We start from the raw sequence: 9240 nt of genomic DNA, 5'->3' as shown, positions 1-9240 counted from the left end.
GAACACCAGGGTGGATAATTCATCCAGTTTACTGTTTCAGACATCACATTGAGCTAGGCCAGCTTACCACAAAACACTTGTTATCAGTAAGGCATAAGTCAGATGATACAGGGTGCAAAAAATAAGACATTTGTAGAGATTTTTTGTTGTTGAAAGATGAGAGGCAGAAGGGTGGCAGGAAGGAAGGGAGAGAATAAGAGAGACAGTTAATTGTATTAACATCACTGTATCAAACTGGTTGCAACAGCAAAGCTCTTAAAACGTTCTTTATATAGTTTGTGACTTGCTAGCTTGTCTACGCAAACATTATACCTTTAAAGTTTTTATATACACTATGTTAATTTATACTTTTTGTCCCATGGATATGGACCGAACAATATAAATTAATCAAAGAAGAAGGCTGTTGCAAGATCATGAAGTTTAGAAAGATTTTTTTTTAGAGATGAGAGTTCCGCAGTGAGCTTTACTGTAACCTGAGCTGTTTCACATGCAGCCTTTAAAGGGTTAATCTCTTCACAGGTTCGCCTCTTATCTTCTCACCTCAGAACAGAGATTGTGGTTGAACAAGAACACATGCCAGATGACAGAAAGAGTTTCCTGTCTTTGTGGGAAGGTGGCAAGTGAGTGTGTGTACGTGCATGTGTGTACGTGCATGCCTACGTGCATTTCTTAACGTGGGTGTGTGCAAGAGAGAAAGAGAGGGGAATACTGTATAGTCAGTGGACTAAATCATTCTTCATAGCCGTGAAAGATGCTCATTCTCATGGACTCACAGACTTGAGGGAGTTGATAAATAACCCGTTTGAAACAGTCCGGAACTGTTTCAAACCACATTTGAGCGATCACATATCCCACTTTTTTCCATTGGTGTCACAATTTAATAAGAGGAAGGTTGAAAATGTACTTTCAATAGATGTTATAATTACTTAGCCTATTCAGTTTTATATAGAAAGTATAGCTGTGATGAGATGAGCAAAATGGTGAGCAAAATGTCTCATTACACATTCAGTTTGTGTATCAACAACCCTGCTTATTTGCAAAGATTAAATTATGTCCTTGACCCATCTTTGTCACTTTTCAACCACAATGGCCAGATTGTAAATTGATGTGACGATGCCAACTCGAGCAACTAGCACTGCCAAAAGTGCACAACAACAAACTCATGATCACAAACTGAATTTACAAGCAAACAAGTCTGTAAACTTCCACTGATGGTCTTCTTCTCAATAGAATAGCAGCAACTTGTCTTTCCCTCAGACAGAAAATGTGTATGATCTTACTAGTACAACCAACATATGGAATCGTGAATCCCTTAATGAGTTGAGATGAAATAAAACGTGAAATAAGGATAAATTGTTAATGTATTAAATAAATTAATCATGAAGAAGGAATATTAATGCAGCAATAGAAAAGTCACAATCATTTAAAAAACTGTCCCAGTCAGAAGTATGAGTGATTTAACTGGACTGTGTAGCTATCAGCTCTATCCCCTCCCCCACTCCTTATCTCCCTCTCTAATCGAATATCAATGCAGGGCAGCTTTCACAGATTTTGTCCCCTTTTTTTTCTCTCTCTCCCAAAGTCTAAAGTCTAAAGCTGTTACAGATGTACAACCCAGGGAAGGCTGTTGTGGGTGTATTATACGGCGTGTGAGTTTAATCTGTGCTGAAAGGCTTAGTATCACAACAGACTACCCTGGCCTGCGAGCACTGCGAGCAGCTGGGCTTGACCAGTGTGTGTGTGTGTGTGTGTGTGTGTGTGTGTGTGTGTGTCTGTGTGTGTGTGTAGGGAGCTGTCCAGTCAGAGGCTGCATTTATCAAGTCCCTTGATTAATTATCTGACCCACTCTATTGGCACAGCTGAGGGAGATCCAATAACAGTGTAGGGTTAAGAGCATTTCCTTCACAAGCAGTCAGACAGAGAGGGAATACTGCTACAATACACTATAATACTACAGAACACTACAATACTACACTATAGTACACTATAATACTACAGTACACTATAATACTACACAATAGCACACTATAATACTACAGTACAGTATAAGACTACAGTACACTATAACACTACAGCCCACTACAATTCTACAGAACACTATAATACTGCAATACACTACAACACTACAGTAAACTATAACACTATGTTGATCTGAGACTGGGCAGAAAGAACATTGGCAGTCCCAAAGATATGTCACAAAAATATAAAAAAATATAAATAAAACTGAAATACAGTACTACAACAGCCGAGACTATGTAACAACAGTATAACTTTGTAATAATTGAAGACTATTGTTAACAGTGTGTGTGGTGTGTGTGTATTGTGTTCGTGAAGGTCTATGAGTACAATATGGCTATTTTGGGAGTAGATAGAGGTGATACCTAACCCCTGGCGTAGGTTCACCCCTCTAGTCAACTTCTAGATTGAAAGTGTTCTTACATTCAACATTGCCTTCTGGTTTGGGAACCTCTCAGTCAAGAGCAGAGATGTTTTTGAAATGTGATATTCTACTCTCTTGTGTTTGGTGTCAGTCATATGAATTTGTATTTAGCTACGGTATTCAAATTCAATTTTGAATTAACGAAAATTCGCTACTTACTAAAAAGCCTATAGGGAACACGAGGATAATGCGATAGATATAATATATTTTTATAACACATTCAAATGCCACAAAAGCGAAAGCAAAAAACAAAACAAATGCAACAGCATGCAATGAAAGGTTAGTTGAGATCAGTTGACATCAGTTCAGTTGATGATCAGACCCTCTGTCTCTTCTGATTGGTTCCTTCAGACACTGAACTTCCTGGTCAAACGGCTGATTCCAGTGTCCTCTTCCGGGTGACCCCGGTCACACTTGAGACGATCACACTGTCACTGACCTTATCTGACCTAATAATACAAATATAAATAAAACGTTTAATTTTAAGCACTTTCCAAGTCACCCAAGTACACTTGTACATATGGGAGAGATAACACAAAAGCAAGAAAATTACAAGATAAAAAATGTAAAAAAACACCTTTTGAGTTTCTTTCAGGATGTGCTTGATGGGTGGCACTGGCTCATTCTCTTACAGGGAACCCATGGTGGCATCATAGGGATGAGAAAACTGTCACAGTCCTCCAATCTTCTCTTCTTCTTGGAGAGCTGGCCCTCTGGCTGAAAGTCTCCTGGGTGACTAATGGCTGATTCTTGAAACCATAGAGGTGTTCTCCTTTGGTGAGTGGCTGGGGACTGCCTGGTCGGGTTGCTGCTGTGGCTGACTCCACATATGTTGGCACCACCACAGGGGCAACAAGGACGTAGTCAGGCCCTGGTGATCTCAAGGCTGGAGCTCCGGGGGGGTTCTCATGTTGCTCTCCCACTACGACCTCCAGGACCTCCAGGCCCAAAGGGGCCATAGCTTCAGCCACTGCATGTTCCAGCTCACCACTGAGGCTTCATGATCCTGGTCTTGGCCAGAGGGACCAAGCAGATGATGGCTGGGAGGGTGTGGTTTGGTATAGGGATATTGGTCCATACTGACATGATGGCATCACGCAGTTGCTGCATATTGGACAGCAGTACATTCATGCTGTACTGCCATTCCATTCTGTACTGCCCAAGCCCGTTCCATAACATCCCAAAGATGCTCTATTGGATTGAGGACAGGGTCCTGCGCAGGCCACTCAAGTAAACTGAACTCGCTGTCATGTTCCACTCCGCAATTGTCCAGTGTTCGTAATCGTGTGCCCACTGGAGCTGCATCTTCTTGATTTATCTGATAGGAGTGGAACCCGGTGTGGTCGTCTGCTGCAATAGCCCATCTGTGACAAGGATCGAGTTGTGCGTTCCGAGATACCGTTCTGCACACCACTGTTGTACTGCGCCGTTATTTGTCTGTTTGTGGCCCGCCAGTTAGCTTGCGTGATTATTGTTGTTCTCCTTCGACCTCTCTCATCAACAAGCTGTTTTCACCTACAGGACTGCTGCTGACCGGATGTTTTTTGTTTGTCGCACCATTCTCGGTAAACTCTAGACACTGTCATGTGTGAAAGCCCGGGAGGGGCAGCTGTTTGAGATACTTGATTCGAGACGCCTGGCACCGACGATCTGTCTTTAGAATGTTGACGTAGCATGCTATTAATGGTTTCCATGGCAAACCAAGCTGATTTCCTTGTGATGCACTAGATCCATGCAGGTGTTGTCATAATGGTGGTTACTGTATGTGGCCAGGGAAAGATGGAGATTTAAAACATTTTTTAATAATAATTGTCCAATTCAGATAACTATTTTTCAGGAACTTCTTGTGTGTAGTGGTTCATACAACAAAGCAGTACAGGCAATAGAGGACATGATATACATTGCCGAACAATACTTCAAAAAGGCAGTCAGTGTGTGTATACAGGGTATTCTGGTCTCCTTCCCCAGAGAGCTTGACTGTGCACACTTCCTTTACTCTGCAAAGTGGGTGTGATGCTGCTATATGCTCTCTCCCTCTCTTTTTTCATTTGCCATTTTTTTAAATAATAACCTATATAATAACCCCCTCCCTGTCCCTGTATTTAACAGTAATGATTGTAGGAGCCCCCTTCTGTCCTTTCCTCCTGTCTGAGGCTGAACCACTCTCTGATCACTTCCTGAGGGCCCCGGGGCCTCTCATCATAATTCTCCCATCTCTGACCACCTACACACAGCTCAACGACTACCCCTCTCCTCTACCATGTTTTACGACTTAACACACAGCTCAATAACTACCCGTCTCCTTACACACAGCTAAATGACAACTCTTCTCTCCTCTCTCTCCCCCCCTCACATCGCAGCTGAGTTTGGGTGTCTACACACATGTAACCAGTTCAAATGAATAATGAGAACTCAGCTATGATGTTGCAATCAAAAGCTGCATGTTATGCAAAAAAAGAGACATTCTTCAGTATTATTCATGTGCAGCAAGACACATTTTTTGGAGGGTTGTTTTCTTTGGGCCAATTGGGGTAGAGAGAGAGTAGAAACAGAGGATAATGCCTTAAAAGTGTTGTGTGACTTGGTGTCAGGCCGAGACATGGATTGTCCTGACAGAGAGCAGTGAGCACTTTGTGGGGTGGAATCAGTTCACCATCCCCGCTGCGGAGAGCTTGGCACAGAGCCTACTAACGTCACACGTGGCAGGAGACAGACAGGGCTGTCATTCACTGTCAAAACAGTTCCTGCAAAGCGGAAGGCCCACACTGGTCAGACGAGTTGGGCTCGACTCACCTTGGCGGCTCTGCAGATTCCAGGTCTGTAGTAGCTTGCTTGGCTGACTGGGGCGCAGCATAGTAATGACAGGCAGCAGTAGCTCTGTGGAACTAGCCGAGGAATCATAATCGACGCAACATTAGGTGCATGTCATTTTTTTGGGCTGCTATAGACACCACCTCCTGGGCTTTAGTGTTAATACCCCAGTGTGTCCTATATGTGCAGTGGCACTATGTATTATATTATAGAGATGTCTATTAAGGTGATGCTATAGGTACCCCTGGTGTTGTGGTAGCATGCAATATTCACCCTCTTGCGACCCGGATTTGATTCCCAAGCGGCACCCCCCTAGAAACCAGTCATGGTGAATGGTTGTGCATGGGGATAGCAACCCCATCCTATAAACAGCAACAAATATACACGAACATTCAAAAGTTTGGGGTGACTTAGAAATGTCCTTGTTTTTGATAGAAAATCAAATTTTTTGTCTTTTAAAATAACATTAATTGATTACAAATACGGTGTAGACATAGTTAAGGTTGTTAATGACTATTGTAGCTTGAAACTGCAGATTCTTTATGGAACATCTACTGCGGCTTGTGAATGGATTCGCCCCCCTTGGCATTTTTCCTAATTTGTTGTCTTACAACCTGGAAATAAAAAATGTTGGGGGGGGGGGGGGGGGGGGGTTGTATCATTTGATTTACACAACATGCCTACCACTTTGAAGATGCAAAATATTTTTTCCTTGTGAAACTAACAAGAAATAAGACAAAACAGAAAACTTGAGCATGCATAACTATTCACCCCCCCAAAGTCAATACTTTGTAGAGCCACCTTTTGCAGCATTTTCAGCTGCAAGTCTCTTGGGGTATGTCTCTATAAGCTTGGCACATCTAGCCATTCTTCAAGGCAAAACTGCTTCAGCTCCTTCAACTTGGATGGGTTCCGCTGGTGTACAGCAATTTTTAAGTCATACCACAGATTCTCAATTGGATTGAGGTCTGGGCTTTGACTAGGCCATTCCAAGACATTTAATGTTTCCCTTTAAACCACTCGAGTGTTGCTTTAGCAGTATGCTTAGGGTCATTGTCCTGCTGGAAGGTGAACCTCCGTCCCAGTCTCAAATCTCAGGTTTCCCTCAAGAATTTCCCTGTATTTAGCGCCATCCATCATTCCTTCAATTCTGACCAGTTTCCCGGTCCCTGCCGATGAAAAACTTCCCCACAGCATGATGCTGCCACCACCATGCTTCACTGTGGGGATGGTGTTGGGTTTGCGCCAGACATAGCATTTTCCTTGATGGCCAAAAAGCAACATTTTAGTCTCATCTGACCAGAGTACCTTCTTCCATATGTTTGGGGATTGTCCCACATGCCTTTTGGCGAACACCAAACGTGTTTGCTTATTTTTTTCTGGCTACTCTTCCATAAAGCCCAACTCTGTGGAGTGTACGGCTTAAAGTGGTCCTATGGACAGATACTCCAATCTCCGCTGTGGAGCTTTGCAGGGTTATCTTTGGTCTCTTTGTTGCCTCTCTGATTAATGCCCTCCTTGCCTAGTCTGTGAACTTTGGTGGGTGGCACTCTCTTGGCAGGTTTGTTGTGGTGCCATATTCTTTCAATTGTTTAATAATGGATTTAATGGTGCTCTGTGGGATGTTCAAAGTTTCAGATATTTTTTATAACCCAACCCTGATCTGTACTTCTCCACAACTTTGTCCCTGACCTGTTTGGAGAGCTCCTTGGTCTTTGTGATGCCGCTTGCTTGGTGGTGCCCCTTGCTTAGTGGTGTTGCAGACTCTGGGGCATTTCAGAACAGGTATATATATACTGAGATAATTTGACATTTAAATAAATTCCACCTGTGTGCAATCTAACTAATTATGTGACTTCTGAAGGTAATTGGTTGCACCAGATCTTATTTAGGGGCTTCATAACAAAGGGGGTGAATACATATGTACACACCATTTTTCCGTTTTTTTGAATTTTTTGAAACAAGTTATTTTTTTCATTTCACTTCACTTCACCAATTTGGACTATTTTGTGTATGTCTGTTACATGAAATCCAAATAAATATCAATTTAAATTACAGGTTGTAATGCAACAAAATAGGAAAAACACCAAGGGGGATGAATACTTTTGCAAGGCACAGTACATAGGAGTACAGAGGCCCATTATCAGCAACCATCACTCCTGTGTTCCAATGGCATATTGCGTTAGCTAATCTAAGTTTATAATTTTAAAAGGCTAATTGATCATTAGAAAACCCTTTTGCAAGTATCTTAGCACAGCTAAAAACTGTTGTGCTGATTAAAGAAGCAATAAAACTGGCCTTCTTTACACTAGTTGAGTATCTGGAGCATCAGCATTTGTGGGTTCGATTACAGGCTCAAAATGGCTAGAAACAAAGAACTTTCTTCTGAAACTCGTCAGTCTATTCTTATTCTGAGAAATGAAGGCTATTCCATGTGAGAAATTGCCAAGAAACTGAAGATCTGGTACAACGCTCTGTACTACTCCCTTCACAGAAAGCGCAAACTGGCTCTAACCAGAATAGAAAGAGGAGTGGGAGCAAGAGGACAAGTACATTAGAGTGTCTTGTTTGAGAAACAGACACCTCACAAGTCCTCAACTAGCAGCTTCATTAAATAGTACCCGCAAAACACCAGTCTCAACGTCAACAGTGAAGATGCGACTCCGGGATGCTGGCCTTAAGTAGAACAAGGCTGTCTGTATGGGCCTGACTGACTGACTGTCCCTCCCTCCAGAATCAATAGTGAGCTCTTAGGCGATCGACTGACTGTGCTCAGAGGGCTGTGCCTGCCTACCTGCCACAGAAAGAGAGAGGGAGCCGACTGCTGTTGGTGACGTCACCTCCCATGGGGCTGTGCACCGCCTCTCTCGTTATCCCAGCTTGGGCTCTCTGGGGAGGCAGAGGAGAAGTCTAAACATCCCAATCTCCTGTCTGACACACACACACACACACACACACACACACACACACACACACACACACACACACACACACACACACACACACACTTGTATGCACACATATGCTCATGCACGTACGCACACACAAACACACTTGCTTGTAGCGTGCACTCACTCACTTACACACCATCGTGCACACAAGAGGCTACAGAGTGGACTCGCTTATCCTGAAAACCCAAGCCTCATTTCTCCTCATTTCCTCCCTGAAAACATCTTTCCCCCTGAGCAAATAGCCCTCCACCAACAGAGTAATCTTATGACAAATGCTCTTGGATCCAAACACAAATACACCCCCCCCCCCCCCCCCCCCCCCAACACTTATCCATCCCCAGTGGGAGCAGAGTAGAGTGAGTGCTCAGAGACTTTTAATCCCACTCCGGGGGTGTCCACCAAAAGTGGAGTCACATGACAAGCCATGACCTGAATCCTGCCCTTGTGGCCCTAAAAGGAGGATGGGGGGATGGAGGTAGAGGGGGGTAGCTGCTATCTCCTCAACCTCTGGTGCCATCTGCCAGTGACTTTGCAAAAATGCAAATCAGCTACCCACAGTGCACAGCAGCCTTGCTCCATCGGAATAGCCTACGAAAATAGGTCAGACGCACCATGAGCCTAGTGTCTCCGGCAGCATGCTTAACTGCTTTGTGTGATGGGGGGATAAGGATGAGTGGGGGGGACTCTTCACAGAGAGAGACACACAGTCTGGATCTGGAGAGGCCCTTTTGTGCATGCATGTACAATGCTGTAAAAAAAGCGAGAGAGAGACAGAGATACAGAGAGAGAGAGAGCGAGAGAGATAGAGGGCGAGAGAGGAGGGTGGATAAAAGAGAAAAGGAGTCGGGGGAACATTTTAAATTAGTTCTGGCAGTGAAACAAAGGCTTCACTTGACTTTGTCATTTACCAAGCCAGCGAGTGCTCTGCCAGCCAGCCAGCCAGCCAGCCAGCCAGCCAGCCAGCCAGCGAGAACGACACAGTGCGTGCCGCTCTTCTCACTGCTCCAAACGCGACACTGCTCTGTTCTGTCCCCCTCT

Source organism: Salmo salar, chromosome 28 (assembly GCF_965601325.2).
Source record: "Salmo salar chromosome 28, fSalSal1, whole genome shotgun sequence".
In the NCBI taxonomy this organism is placed as follows: domain Eukaryota; kingdom Metazoa; phylum Chordata; class Actinopteri; order Salmoniformes; family Salmonidae; genus Salmo; species Salmo salar.
The sequence above is the reverse complement of the archived record's forward strand: the minus strand, read 5'-3'. Positions refer to the sequence as shown.